Source organism: Haliotis rubra, unplaced genomic scaffold, assembly GCF_003918875.1.
Source record: "Haliotis rubra isolate DU_JTF1 unplaced genomic scaffold, ASM391887v1 Scf160, whole genome shotgun sequence".
Taxonomy (NCBI): Eukaryota; Metazoa; Mollusca; class Gastropoda; order Lepetellida; family Haliotidae; genus Haliotis; species Haliotis rubra.
Genome location: NW_025765559.1, coordinates 158,322 through 174,800, shown reverse-complemented (window position 1 = coordinate 174,800; position 16,479 = coordinate 158,322). Strand labels below are relative to the sequence as shown.

Below are 16,479 nucleotides of genomic sequence, written 5' to 3'. Positions count from 1 at the left end.
TTCGCTCGTCACACCAAAAACCCGGGAATGTTCCCCACATGGGTACAGGGGCGGTGGGGTAGCCTAGTGGTTGAAGCGTTCGCTTCTCATGCCGAAAACCCAGTAATGTTACCCACATGGGTACAATGTGTGAAGCCCATTTCTGGTGTCCTCTGCAGTGATATTGCTAGAATGTTGCCAAAAATGGCATTAAACCTGACTCAGTCACTCACTGTTAGAAAGGTTATTGATTGGATGGAGTGTTCTATGTTCATATTTCTGAATCTGTACATTTCACATTTCTCAGTCTAAGAAAAATAATTGTACAGTTTACACTTGTAATCTGCCATAATTAAAACTTGCGAGTCTGGAGGATACAATTGCTGTTTAAGACAAACATTGATTGTCATGGTTGGATCTACTGTTCTTGTCAAACCATGAACCAAAATCTACTCAGAATAAATCATTACGCTATATGGGTCATTTTCAAAATTGGTAGGATTTTCTGTCCGTTCCAAATAAAAAAAAAATCTGTTAACTTAAAAGGATTTTCTTGTGCTAGAAAACATATTTAGACGTTTACTAATCAGTAAATGTGGTATATCATTAGTCTTGTCATTTTGAAGTTTTTATTTAGCCACATTTTAGGGTCATAATTGGCAGATTTGCTCCGTCCGGAGGTGACGGTCCTAATATCAATGTTCACAAATAATGTAAATATAAATGCAAATAACGAAACTAATTCATATTATGCCGGTTACGATTGAACAGGCATACCCAAACTGCATTTAATTTTTTTTTTAACTTAAAAGGTTTTTTTCTACAAATTGTAACATACTTGTCCTGTCATTTTGTGTCCTGACCGTTACCAGTGTATGAAATTCCTGCAATAATTTTCCCCTGGAGCTGGATTGTAATTCAACTTCCTGTGTCTGCTTAAGCTAGCCCCTGTGGATGTGACAGCAGATGAAATAATGAAATTCAACACATTTTGCAGAAAATTGACACCATCAAATAAGTATAAATGTTATGTGTCAACCTTAATTGTCCAGACCATTACCAATATATTTTGTGTCAAATATATTTCTTTGTTTTTTTACATTTCAATGGATATGTTGCCCAGAAATGGAAGAGGTGGAAGGCATGTCCTTTGAAATCTTTTAGGGATCATTCATTTTTTTATTTTAGATTTACTTACAAATTGTCTTGATTGTTACTGTCCAAACCGTTACCATTCTGCAAAGTAACGGTTTGGACAGTCCTTGTAACAGTCTGGACAAAATGATTTGTATTTCAAAAAGTTGTTCATTACTATTTGAAATGTAACAAATTTATAATTACTTTAAGGGTTAAGATAAGTTTAAGCATGGAATTTTACTGTTCAAAGGAGTTTTGATGTAGTATCATAAAAAAAACAGTCTCTAGTAACGGTTTGGACAAATAATAGTAACGGTCTGGACATATCTTTAATAAATTTCAATTTTAAAGAATATGTTCCATGGTGTGATAATATTTTTTTATTTTCTTATCTATCTGCTTTAAATAATAAAAACCAAAACGAATTTATCACGTTAAGTTTCTATTTTCTATAAGATCTATAGTCTTTATAAATTAAAGGTAACGGTTAGGACATCTATGGTAACAGTATTCCAACCTTTAAAGATTTTTTGGGTGTAAACTGTTTTAACTTTAACTGTGAGATATGTAAGGCTACCATTTACTTTGAATATTTGCTAGGTGCTAATATGTTGGCCAAACCTTTGTATTTGATAAATATGTGTTACCATCTCACGATTAACAAAAAGTAAAGGTATCCGAGTGAATGAAAGAAGTATATTTCGTGGAGACTAATATTGCACCATAATATCAACAGCAAAATGACATCTATTCAGTGGCCTGTGTAGCATGACCATGTGTACAGTATCATAGTTGTTGCAGTACCTTTCAGAATTTAATCTTTTGCAACTTTTAGAGGGATAACATTTGTTTGTTACACTGATGTCCTGACCGCTACCAATAATGTCACAACCGTTACTATTCATTCAATTTTCGTTCCCCAATTGCACTCTTCTTTAGATTATAAGTGATTTTCAACCTAGACAGGTGTGTTTTTCTATTCTTTAGAAGCTACAGTTTGTTTTTATTCAAAAGCCTAAATTCATTCACAAGTTTCATATTGATATAACAAATGTCCAAACCGTTACCACAGCATGGAAGAAAACATGTCACATTTGTTACAAGTTAAAATTTCTAATACACATTTCACTGTCTGTCCAAAATAGGGTTAGCAGTTGAAGTAAATAATATAATTTTTTCCTTTCATGTTACCTGTTTCTATGTTGAATTAAATTGTTTAAGGTTTATGTCCAGCCCGTTACCATTCCTGTCCAAACCGTTACCACTATTGTCCTAACCGTTACTGGTGTTAATTGACTGCTCTAATTAATTCATGATAATACATGAAACACTCCTCTTTATGCTGGTGTCATCAAAAGATGTCCTGGGCTTAGTAGCTGATGTGAATTTTAGACAATATTACCTGCGGAAAGCTATATGCATAATAATGTTTTAGAAAAATGCAATTATTTTGTGGTAAATAAATGAAAGATACAAAATAACACTTTCAAAAATAATGATAATAGTTTTTACCTTCAAGTTTGATTAAGTCGGTGTAAAAGCTGTGTATGCCATCTTTAAAAGATTTTTATGAATTATATTTTAAAATCCTTATTCTGATTAAGAAGTGGTAACGGTCAGGACTTTCCTCACCCTATTAATTACTTATGTATCAATTAAAAGGCCAATTAGTAAATTTGAGCCTGCATGTTTGTATTATTGAATAATTAAGTATTTGAGATTTCATTTGAATAAAACATGTTTGTATTATTGAATAATTAAGACCCATATTTTGAGATTTCATTTGAATAAAACCTAAATCAATTTTCATGAGTTTGATTTTACTGTAATAAAGAATTGAAAATCCTACCAATTTTGAAAATGACCCATGGCCAGATTATCTATTAATAATCCAAAACCACTAAATATCCGAAAGATCCGAAAAAACATCCAAAAGGTCCAAAAATGTAGAAAACCTATCTTATTTATGATTTAGTGTAATCAATTACTACATGACACAGTTTCCAAGATGGCAAGATGTCACTCTAAGTGTCCATCGTAACACACTCAACAAGAATCCAAACAATCACAAGATGGCACTCTAAGTGTCCATCGTAAACACACTCCTCAAGAATCCAAACAATCACAAGATGTCACTCTAAGCGTCCATCGTAAACACACTCCTCAAGAATCCAAACAATTGCAAGATGTCACTCTAAGTGTCCATCTTAAACACACTCCTCAAGAATCCAAACAATCACAAGATGTCACTCTAAGCGTCCATCTTAAACACACTCCTCAAGAATCCAAACAATCACAAGATGTCACTCTAAGCGTCCATCGTAAACACACTCCTCAAGAATCCAAACAATTGCAAGATGTCACTCTAAGCGTCCATCTTAAACACACTCCTCAAGAATCCAAACAATCACAAGATGTCACTCTAAGCGTCCATCTTAAACACACTCCTCAAGAATCCAAACAATCACAAGATGTCACTCTAAGCGTCCATCTTAAACACACTCCTCAAGAATCCAAACAATTGCAGGATGTCGCTCTTACTAAGCATCCATCGTAAACACTCCTCAAGAATCCAAACAATTGCAAGATGTCGCTCTCAGCGTCCATCTTAAACACACTCCTCAAGAATCCAAACAATCTCAAGATGTCACTCTAAGCGTCCATCTTGACATGGAACACTCTCCTCAAGAATCCAGACACACGTGACAGGAAGACTCGAACTGGGGACTGGGTTGGGGTGTCGTCATCATCAAGGTTGATGTCAACGAAGTGGGGGGCATCACGGGGGACGGGGGTAGAGAGAAGGGCAGGGAGATAGGTGGGAGGGGTGGGCAGCTGAGACAGGGGTTCAAGGATGGTCATGTACCTCCCAGTAGGATGCTGACGGAGGGATAGAAGGACATGTACAGAGTCACAGAGGGTGGAAGTCGAGAAAGAGAGCAGAGTTCATGATTGATAGAGCCAAACACATTGTAAAAGCAATGTTATTTAGTTATGGAGTATTTACTGCACACACACAGACAATGAGAATAGTGTCCAATTAATAGTTTATGTGTTGGTATGACTAGTGTTTGTAACATATATAGTGGTAAGGTCCAGACACAAAATGGATACTAAACACACAATTTCAGTTTTACAATAACTATAAGATAACTGATTCGCTAAGACACCCACTTGGCGAGGAGGGGCCCAGATGTCAAAGTTCAAAGGGAACCTGATCACGAGGTCAAGGGCTGTGGGGAAAGAAGGAATGGAAGTCTTATAAATAATCAAACAACAAACAGAACCTGACTGTATCAAACCTTCAACAATAAATGGCATCATTTAACCCTAACTGATCATTAGTCAACATCTTACTCAGTTTATGCATATAATTATTCATTTTATTTAACTCCATTTTAAGAAACAAGCATGTTCAGTGCAAATTGGATCCTTACATTTTGTCTGTGTATCACTGCATATAAAAAGCTATCTTTTGGTTGATGTCAAGATACGATTACCCCAAACCTTAAATGAGTTAATGGTGTGAGTTGATGTGTATTGACTGGACACCGACTACTTGCTTGTGTACATGAAATAGTGCTGCCAATGTGTAAAACAAAATCATGCCCACATAATTACAATAGGTTATTGTGGTATACCATTGGTCTACCAATGGCCCAAACCATGTGCTCTTTACCCAGTAATTTACGATACAGATCAGAAGAAAGTTCTTGAATGTTTTTGTATAAATAACATATATGTAGTCGGTTGGGAGCACCTTTAGAATTCACCACAACAAATCATTATGTTAGTTTGTTTTTATCACAAGTCACCTGTCGCTAAGACAAGCAACCAGGGAGAAAATTCTGTGAGTACTGTTGGCCATAATGTATACAATATATCACAATAAGAGGTGTGAAGCGTGTTGACATTATTAATGTTTTCTTGATTTATACTGATTTATACTTATGGACTGTTGTTTATCTGGTTCAACCTGGTTTTAGAAGCACTAGTAAAAGCACCATGACAGTGGCCACTGTGCACATACTGTTGGGTATTAACTACACTTGCACAATTCTCTAAGGTAATAATTAATAGTTTGGTAAGTGATAATATCTAAATAATATAAATAAGAGAATGGCCTCTTCCGCCATAGACATAAGGATTTGCACTGGGACACTTGTGTTGATATGGTTATCAACATGCCCATGACTGCCTTATCTGGGCAGTCCTGTCAAGAGTCTGTCAACCTAACTTTTGGGACTGCATTTTTTGCAAATATCTTTTTTGTTATTTGTTTCAATGTAAAAGTCTTTACGTGTATATTATTGTTTCTCCGCGACTTAACGGTGATCGCCTACTAAAAACAGTTTTGCGTGATTGTTTTGATCAACTGGGGCGTGGGCTCAATTCATGTAAACACTAATGACTCCAAGCTCAGTGATTGTGATCCACACAGGGTGACACAAGAACACCCACTGCCATTGCAAGGTATTTTTATTAGGGTATACCCTATTATGTATTAGGTTCCTGTAAAATCATAACTTGACAAATTTCGTTAAATATAGGACCGGTAAGACTACAGAAAACCGGATACCTTCCATCATCTTTGAAAGCATGCGAGTTTACTTAGGGTTAGGGCAAGGGTTAGGGTCTGGGTAAGGTTTAGGTTTAGGGTCGTAAGTATCCCGTATTCTGTAGGTGTACCAAAGGACCTTTTCAGGGCAAATCACTGGCAATTAGTACCATTTACGGTTAACATTTCAAAATTTCAGGCTTGTTCAAGCCCGTGGGAAACCTGCATTGCAGAATATTGGCATGGGTATCCATACAACAAAACCTTAATAACCACCAGTTATGAGTCTATTTATTATATAATTGTGTGAAACGGACGTTGTATTCCACCCCCTGTTGCATGTAAACACTCTGAAAAGTTGAAAGGCCCAAAAGTTAATGTGAGAAAGATTCTACGACAAGTCAGTATTTGATGGCAGCTGACAGGATGTTCTGGATGTTTCTTTGTTTCCCCACATCAGGATGAATACAAAAAAGAAGTCATAAAAGAAAGCAAAAAGGCAACAATAGCTATTGTAGAAATATAGAAATACCTTGGGTGTAGGAGTTCATAGTGACAATAACTGGTGATGAGCAGATCGTGAGGCAAATGTCAGCAGAAATTCAGCAATATCACAGAGGTATGATAGCGTCAAAATGGCGGCATCAGAAGTGAAACTGTCGTCATAGCGACGTCATAAATCTCGCGAGATCGTCATAGCATTACGTGAAGTTAACGACTGGTTTCATCCGTTCCCTCCGCAAGTCAGGATCCCAGCCACGTTTCCACTTTTGAGTGAGCGAGTCGAGATTTACGCCGCTTTTTGCAATATTCTAGCAATATCACGGCGGGGTCCGCAGAAATGGGCATCACGCATTGTACCAATGTGGGGAATCGAACCCGGGTCTTCGGCGTGATGAGCGAACGCTTTAACCACAAGGCTACCTCACCGCCCCGTTTCCACTTGTACTGAGCATGGGTTATACATAGAATATATTTTAGTCAGACAAAACTGTTTTGCCAAACTAGTTCTTATGATTCCGCATTCCATTGCTGGGGACGAACGAGTCTTCAGCATGGTGCGGAAAAACAAAACAGATTTCAGGGGCAGTCGGCCTCTAAATGGAACTCTCTCCTCCCTGCTAACAATCAAGATGGCAAATCCTGAAGCTATTTCTCCATGTTTTAAAGAGCTTCTCACTAAAGCTAAGAGCGCCACAAGGGTATACAACAACAACAACACACACACCCCCCACCCCCACCCCAAAAGTGAAATTGAACTATATGTACTATTAACATTCAAATGAGTTATTCTCATTTATGTTGTATGAACTGATTGAATGTGATTGTGATCTGTGTTGAAATTATAACCGTGCAAACAATGTTAGAATTTTACAGAATATGCAGACTGATCATGCCAAAAACAATGAATTATATAGTTTGAAAACAACACATATGCTTGGACTGTTAACACCCCCCACCCCACCCCACCCACCGGGCTCCGCCCTGGACCTGGCGAAGCAGCAGCAAAGTCTAGCTGCGATATACATCAGTAGGAATATGAGATTTTAAGCATGTTTCAAACACAACGAATCAAATAGAATCATTCACTGTAGCCGAGTGTAAGTTACAAACACTGGGCCATTGTCTAAGATGCTATCGGAGAAACGTGAGGGCAAAGTGAATAGGCACCTCCCGAAGTAAATAAACTCTTCAAAAAAAAAGAAACGCACAGGACAAAAACAAAGAAATGTAATAAACGTAGTAAACGACCAACAGATGTTCGATCAGGTTCAGACCAGGCGATTTGGAAGGTCAGGGAAGGACATTGACGTTTGCATTGGCGAGATAGGCACTTGTTACATGCACGAGCTGTGTGGGGTCGAGCGTTGTCGTGTTGAAACAGCTCTGGCGGTTAAAAAATAGGAGGTCAGGTGGCAGGATCTGGTCGATGTAGCGATTTGCTGTAAGATTGCCTTGAACCACCACTAGCCCTGATCTACCTGTGTAGGACATTGCTCTTCACACCATGACGATTACTCCATTTAAATCTGTCCACCTGTCGAACGCAGTTCGGCGCAAAACGTTCGTGTCGACGTCGTCTCCCATCCCGTCGTTGCAGGAGGAAACGCGATTCATCGCTGAAATGCAAACGCGTCGCCAGTTCCCCAGGTTACACGCCTGTACCCTGTCGCACCATTGGGCACGTCGTTGTCGGTGTAGTCGTGTCAGGACAGGTCACATTTGTGGTCGATATGCTGGAATTCTCACTTCTCTCGGACGATTTCTGATGGTTTGGTCGGAAATTCATCGAAGAACCTGTCCTGTAGTGTCCGTTGCTATAGCAAATCGGTGACGTAGGTGAAACACCCGGATGAATCGGTGCTGGGCAGGAGTGGTCACTCTTGGTCTTCCACTTCTGGGGCGATATTGGGTATATCGATGCAATAATCGATATATGGTGCTGTGGTGGACGTTGAAGTGTCTTGCAACGGCAGACGAGGTCTCCCCTGCTTCCATTCAACCTTGGCACTTTTTTTCTTCGAATATCTTCTTCATTACGTCGTAAACTTCGTAATGAAATGATGAATTTGGTTTCGCCATCTATAGTCGATGTCTCTACTCATGTTTCCGACACACTGCACGTGCATTACGTGGAAATATTTTTCTGCATGTGCCGTGTTCATTCTTTATGACAAACTGTCAAAATATATCGAAATGAAGTGCTGAAAACGCCTGTGGGTTTCTTTTCTCTCTTTTTTAAGAGTGTAGAAGCACGGTGCTGAAGATTTCTGGTGAGTCCCTATAGGATGTCCCTTTTAGTTTATGATAAGGCATAGAGTAAAGATCACCTGTATTAGCATTAGACTTTACAACGGTCTTGGTCGTTTACCTGTCTGCAATTGTTTGTGTCGGGATTTTGCGGGGTGTTTTTCTAGAACCCATGCTTGTTGTAAGAGGCAACTTACGGGATCGGTCGGTTAGCCTGCATTCGTTGGATTCCTGGATCAGATTATTATTATCATAATTGACAGCCCGTCGCCATGGTGCTGAAATAGTGGTGAGCGTGGCGTTAACCCTCTTGGCGCCACGGGACCATATGATGTCAAACACTGAGTACGCAAAAGGAAAATCATGTCCATCATTATTATATCCTGATCATCGCCTGAGCTTTAACAGCATGTATTTCAAACACTGCTACGGATTATGAATTACGGTGAGATTAGAAACGTGGTTACCGCTCTTCTTGCCCTTTTACTGCCATATTTAAACTTTTAAAAAAAGACGTGCAATGACTCTTTGGCACCTTTGACGCATGTGGGGTAGCCTAGTGGTTAAAGCGTTCGCTCTCACGCCGAAGACCCGGGTTCGATTCCCTACATGGGTAAAATATGCGAAGCCAATTTCTAGTGTCCCCCGCCCTGATATTTCTGGAATATTGCTGAACCTTACACTCTCACTCACTTACCAACCGATCACAGATCAAGAAAAAGGGGACGGATGTCTTTTGGCTCATAACACATTGTCAAGCCTCCTGTGTAATCCAATGACAAGACCTTTTTGTTTCATATGACAACCAGCATGCCAAAATAACAAACACAATCACCAAGAAATAGTTGTAAAGATCATGAGAGAATAATATTGTAGCTATTTGTGTCAGGTAAGGTCGAAATACGTCACCACAAAACAGTTTCTAAATTATTGTAATAATAATGGGAAAAAAACCACCATAGACGTTCTTCTTTTTCGGAGACCAAACAAATCTGTCACCACGCAGTGACTGTATCGCTTCAGGATGTCCTCCTATACACGTGTACCACACAGTGACTGTATCGCTTCAGGATGTCCTCCTATGAACGTGTACCACACAGTGACTGTATCGCTTCAGGATGTCCTCCTATAAACGTGTACCACACAGTGACTGTATTGCTTCAGGATGTCCTCCTATAAACGTGTACCACACAGTGACTGTATCGCTTCACGATGTCCTCCTATAAACGTGTACCACACAGTGGCTGTATCGCTTCAGGATGTCCTCCTATGAACGTGTACCACACAGTGACTGTATCGCTTCAGGATGTCCTCCTATAAACGTGTACCACACAGTGACTGTATTGCTTCAGGATGTCCTCCTATAAACGTGTACCACACAGTGACTGTATCGCTTCAGGATGTCCTCCTATAAACGTGTACCACACAGTGGCTGTATCGCTTCAGGATGTCCTCCTATAAACGTGTACCACACAGTGACTGTATCGCTTCAGGATTTCCCCCCATAGGGAGCTGACAAACTAACACAGTCAAAATGGGTTCGACTAAATTCACTCACTCATACAAGTGATAATTAAACAGAAACATATTGAACTGAGCTATTCAGGAACGCATCAGTTACGTTTCGACAGATTTTAACACGCAGACATTGTGATCACCCAATCCTCATTAGACCGGGGATGATCAAATCTGGAGTACTGAGTTCCGTGAGTCAAAAAGTGAATGCTGGGCTCCCCACACTGAAGGTGTGACAGTACGTGTCCTTTTCTCCGCCGACAAACCCACACACAAACACAAATGGGGGTTCGACCCAATTAACTCACTCATACAAGTGGTAGTTACACCAAAACAGTTTTTACAGAGCCAAGATGTAACATCAGCTACGTTTCCACATATTTTAGTACATTTCAGTGATACATGTTCAGACAGGCGCGACACACATCAACTGGAGAGGTTCGCTTTGACGATGACTGGTCATGATAAGTCTCTACGTGAGTGGAGGGCTACCTATCTCCAACCTGTGGACAGAAAAGAAAAAACCTCATAAAAATCTCTGATCAAAGCAAGGTCACTTGCATGTTCCCGACTATATCATAAGTGTCTATGAATCACTGTCACTCGAGATATATGACTTCTGGAGTCCTGCTTTATCCAGTATATGAAACTTAAAGTACTGTAAACACTGTCCCTTCCATGATCTCTCTTTGGAAACTGGAAATATATGAAAAAAATCATCGAATTTTTTTATACATTTAACGCACACTTTGACCCAGGAGTTAGTGAGTTAAATTTTATGCCGCACTCAGCTTTTTGGCGGCAGTCTGTAAATAATCGAATCTGGAACAGACAATCCAGTGAACAACAGCGTGAGTATCAATCTACGCAATTGGGATACGATGACATGTGACAAGCAAGTTAGCGAGCCTGACCACCCGATCCCGCTAGTCGCCTAGTACCACAAGCATGGGTTACTGAATATCAATTCTAACCCGGATCTTCATGGGTCCTTTCACCCATGACATGTTTTTTATCCAACATAGATATAGCTATTGGCATGCTGAGGGAACAATGTATGAATGTACTTATCTAAGTTGTCATCTATATATGTATAGGTGTTTTAATAACTGTGGTTCCGCGACTACCTCAGCAAAACGGAATCGTGCAGGAATAAAACTTAAGAACCCCGGTGACAAAATCTACTAAAAGACTGTAGGGTAGACTTCAGATGCCACGCGCCACCCTGCTCTGACGTCATGGCCATGATGGGTCGTTGCTGAGGCAGGCAAATGACGTTTTCACTGGGCCAGTCATCAATGCAAAATACTGACTCACACACAGACATATACATATTCAAGGGAGAATACAGCATCGGCCACCGTCAGTATTGTATTCGAATCCATCTTCCTGTGGTACCAATATCTCTAAAAGGGGGATAAACCACACTCACTCTCTAACACGTAGGCAGAACGATGATGGCCCGTCGAGGTGTCTGTGTGTCCCAGTTACAGAGGAAGTCTAGGACAGTAAGTGCATCTAGGACATAGGACCAAATACTCAGATTGTAGGACTACAGTTCGGTTATGTGATAGGTGAACAGGTGACCACGGGATTTATGGTAGTGGTGCAGTGGCATTGGTTAACCTAGCAGGGGTCGGTGGGGTGGCCTAGTCTTTATAGTGTTCGAGCGCCACACTGAAGACCCGGGTTCAGTGTGTGAGGCCCATTTCGCGTGTAATTGTGCTGCAATATATGTAACTATACTCACACACATTCACCCTTGTTGTTGTTTGTTTGTTGTTTTACGCTGCACTCAAAATATACAGCTATAGAGCTGCGATCTGTAAATAATCGGGCCTGGACCAGGCAATCCAGTGACTAACAGCATGAGTATCGACCTACCCCACTGGGATGCGATGACATGAGTCGGCCAAGTGAGTGAGCCTAACCATCTGATCCTGTTAGTCGCCTCTTACGACAATCACTACCAGATGATAGTTCGAATCTTGAATTCACATTGGTTTAAGTTTGTGCACCAAAGTGGTGCTCTCGCCTTTCATGCAACATGAAAAGGGGGCTCCCGAGGGGGTGGTTTCTTTATTATGTCTGTCATTTCTGTACGCATGTGATCAAATTATATTTCATTAGTTCATCGACAAAACTCATCTCGAATTCAGTTAGATAACAAAAGAAAACACAAATCCGGTAGAAAGTAAAAGCAATATTTAATAGTTAAATCTGGTAAGTGTCGAATAAAAATATATTTTAAAAATATCAAATCTTGACCGAAAAAAGCCAAAATGAGCAAGGAAATATAAACTTTATGATACAAAAAGCGTTTATCTACGAATAATCCAAAACCACTAAATGTCCGAAAGGTCCGAAAAAACGTCCGAAAGGTCCAAAAAACGTAGAAGTCACCAAACATATTGTACTTAGGATTCAATACAATTAATTATTATATGACCCAGCTTCCAAGGTGGAAGTGTCCATCTTGATACAGTCTCCTCAAGAATACAAACAATTTCAAGATGTCACTCTAAAATAAAGCATCCATCTTGAACACTCTCCTCAAGAATACAAAATATTACAAGAATCACTCTTAGCGTCCATCTTAAACACATTCCTCAAGAATGCAAACAATTCTAAGATGTCACTCTCAGCGTCCATCTTAAACACACTCCTCAAGAATCCAAACCATCACAAGATGTCACTCTAAGCGTCCATCTTAAACACACTCCACAAGAATCCAAACAATCCAAAGATGTCACTCTAAGCGTCCATCTTAAACACACTCCTCAAGAATCCAAACAATTACAAGATGTCACTCTTACTAAGCATCCATCGTAAACACACTCCTCAAGAATCCAAACAATTGCAAGATGTCGCTCTCAGCGTCCATCTTAAACACGCTCCTCAAGAATCCAAACAATCACAAGATGTCACTCTCAGCGTTCATCTTAAACACACTCCTCAAAAATCCAAACAATCTCAAGATGTCACTCTCAGCGTCCATCTTAAACACACTCCTCAAGAATCCAAACAATCACAAGATGTCACTCTAAGCGTCCATCTTAAACACACTCCTCAAGAATCCAAATAATTGCAAGATGTCACTCTAAGCGTCCATCTTAAACACACTCCTCAAGAATCCAAATAATTGCAAGATGTCAATCTAAGCGTCCATCGTAAACACACTCCTCAAGAATCCAAACAATTACAAGATGTCACTCTTAGCGTCCATCTTAAACACACCCCTCAAGAATCCAAACAATCACAAGATGTCACTCTCAGCGTCCATCTTAAACACACTCCTCAAGAATCCAAACAATCACAAGATGTCACTCTAAGCGTCCATCTTAAACACACTCCTCAAGAATCCAAACAATCACAAGATGTCACTCTAAGCGTCCATCTTAAACACACTCCTCAAGAATCCAAATAATTGCAAGATGTCACTCTAAGCGTCCATCTTAAACACACTCCTCAAGAATCCAAATAATTGCAAGATGTCACTTTAAGCGTCCATCTTTACACGGAACACTCTCCCCAAGAATCCAGACACACGTGACAGGAAGATTCGAACTGGGGACTGGGTCGGGGTGTCGTCATCATCAAGGTTGATGTCAACGAAGTTGGGGGCATCACGGAGGACGGAGGTAGAGAGAGGGGCAGGGAGAGAGGTGGGAGGGGTGGGCAGCTGAGACAGGGGTTCAAGGATGGTCATGTATCTCCCAGTAGGACGCTGACAGGGAGGGAGAGAAGGACAAGTAGAGAGTGACAGAAGGTGGAAGTAGTGAAAGTGGTGACTATTTGTTTGAAATGATTAAGGAATCCTCATGATGTTAGAGAAATGTTAGTGATTAAGGTATGATTTTTGTTAATGCATATATATATTAGTTTGCAAGTCAGTAGTACATGGTTACTTATAGATTACATGGTTACCTACATGTACACAGTAACACTCATGAAATTCCATACAAACAATTTACTTAAGTAAATAACTGATTAGCATAACACCCACTTGGCGAGGAGGGGCCCAGATGTCAAAGTTCAAGGGGAACATGATCACAAGGTCAACAGCTGTCCAGTAAAAAGGGCATAAGAATAAGGGGTTCGCCTAAACAGTTGTATCTTGTATTTTTGCAACAAAAAAATAACTAAAAATCAACACATAACAGCCACATTTACAATAATTGTGTTGAGCCACTGTAATGGAGTCAGTTAAAACATTACACACAAGAATATGAAAGGGGGTGATCATATAAGGTCACTGGTGAGGTTGAATAACCTAACTGTACAAAAACCTTGGCTGAAAACGCTGCCTCCGTGTTCTCTGAGGTAAACATTTGGAGCTACCAGAGAAAAATTTAAGGTATGTGATTTATATATACAATATTTGTGAGGAATTGCTTACTTGGGTTGAAAGCAGAAAGTAAATATAATGTGTATTCGTATGACTGAACAATACGTACTAGCTTGTGTACATAATCAGTGATAATATAAGTGCTGATGTCTTTAAGCTCTTCAATTTTTTGTTAAGATATACTATATATATAGTCACAGAACAGCTACTCGGCCAAACCACTGTGTTCACAATGCTACAGGGTACAGACTAGTAAAACTGGCATGTTTCTTTCATAATCTGATATTATAATTAACATAAATGATGGAGCAAAGACTATAGTACTGACACGGTCCAAGTAACAAAATTGACAAACTTTATGGATAACAACGTCTTCATTACGAGAATGCGTCACAGATTCTAGTACCACTGTCAAGCAGGGAAATGTTGACAGGGGTACTAGAATCTATATCGAAACGTTGCACTCTCGTAATAAAGAATTTGTTATTAAAGTTTGTCTATTTTGTACTTCCCAGTTTATAAAATGCCACTCAAAGAGGTCCTATAGTACTTAACGTTTACAAAACAATACTGGTGATACGACCGAAAGCCAAGTGACTTATTTTATCATAAGATAAACGAATCGCTGAGAATGTAAGCGGCACTGGCGGGCTAATTAAACCACAAACAAGACAAAATAATCGGTGAGTCTTAATTGTAAATCTGAGTATATTGATAAGGACCTGAGACATAATCAGAGACAGACCATCTGTAGAACCTAGTTAATTATTTAAAATTAAAAGAAAAACCTGAAAAAATAAAGCTTAAGAGGTCAGTAAAACTATTGAAAATCCGGTTTTAGTGAAAAAGATCTCGAAACTGGACAAATGATCATCGTTGATGGCAATATGTTCAGGAAGTTTCTTTTCCATAGGCGAAGTTCAGATTGAATTAAGTAAATAGATCATTAAAGAAAGAAAAGCAGACAAAATAACAAATTCAGGAATAAAGACATACCTTGGGCGTAGGAGCTCATGATGTTTAGAGACGACGATGAGCGAACTATCAGCAAACAGCGTCAGAAAAGCAGCAAAGTTATAGCAGTATGATAATCACAACAAGATGGCGAGATCAGAAGTGAAACTGTCGTCATGGTGACATCATAAACCTCGCGAGACCGTCATACGCTCTGACTAATTTTCTTCCTGCTCTGCGCAAGTCAGGACCCCAGTCATGTTTTAAATCAAATTTAGAGCTAGATGCTTGATTAGCATTTTGGAAGATGCTATTTGATGAACATAGAGATATTTTCTGGGTTACATCTTCTTTTTATTCTTGAGTACAGCGTTTCAGGGCTTGTTGTGGCCCCATCATCAGGTTAAATTGAACAGTAACTGTTATATCGGGCAGTTAACAGTTACTGTTCAATATTACCTGATGATGGGGCCACAAGCCCCGAAACGTACTCAAGAATAAAAAGATGTACGTAACCCAGAAAGAAATCTCTATGTTCATCAAATTTAGAGCTATTCATTTCGTTCATTGACCTCTGAATTTCCAACACAGTATGTTTATCTCCTAAACATTTCACTTATGAAAATTTAAACAACTAATATATCATAACATTTTGAAGCTATGTTTTGTTTCAAAAGTATCGACAACTTCCTGCATGCGCGCATTTATTAATGGAGATTTGTTCAAATGTCATACAACAATGGCTCCGTTTTGTGTACGAGTGAGTTTAGTTTTACGCCACACTCAGCAATATTCCAGCTGTATGGCGCTGTAAATAATCGAGTGACCAGACAATCCAGTGATCAACAGCATGAGCATTGATCTGCGCAATTGGGAACCGATGACATGTGTCAACCAAGTCAGCGAGCCTGACCACTCGATCCGGTTAGTCGCCTCTTATGACAAGCACTGGTTACTGAAGGCCAATTCTAACCCGGATCTTTCCGGATGGTTTTGTGTACGAATTTTTGAAAGTGCATTTAATAGCGTTTCGACAATTTCGCTTCATTTGCTATTGCCTTAGGTGGCCATTTATTTGAGAATTATAAACATGCTGGTGAGGAGAGATTATTACCGATTTAGCCTAAAATGTTAAGGTATTTTCAAGACACCTTTTCTCAAAATATTCTTCTTTTTTTTTAAAAAAGAGAGAGTTGAAATTACGTGCCATGGCATTTAAAAATGTAAGTGACCATCC

At 39.4% G+C, this 16,479-nt stretch overlaps 2 long non-coding RNA genes across 2 annotated transcripts; one reads left to right on the top strand and one right to left on the bottom strand.

Annotated features, from left to right (window-relative positions):
* The first annotated feature begins 5,671 nt into the window (after positions 1–5,671).
* Positions 5,672–13,600, top strand: LOC124271453. Its single transcript, XR_006897040.1, has 3 exons — positions 5,672–5,750; positions 11,950–11,952; positions 13,590–13,600. It is a non-coding gene; the product is annotated as an uncharacterized LOC124271453 (long non-coding RNA).
* On the bottom strand, positions 10,307–15,411 carry LOC124271451. Its single transcript, XR_006897039.1, has 2 exons — positions 15,285–15,411; positions 10,307–10,443 (listed from the first exon to the last, which is right to left on the bottom strand). It is a non-coding gene; the product is annotated as an uncharacterized LOC124271451 (long non-coding RNA).
* Between the last annotated feature and the right edge of the window lie 1,068 nt (positions 15,412–16,479).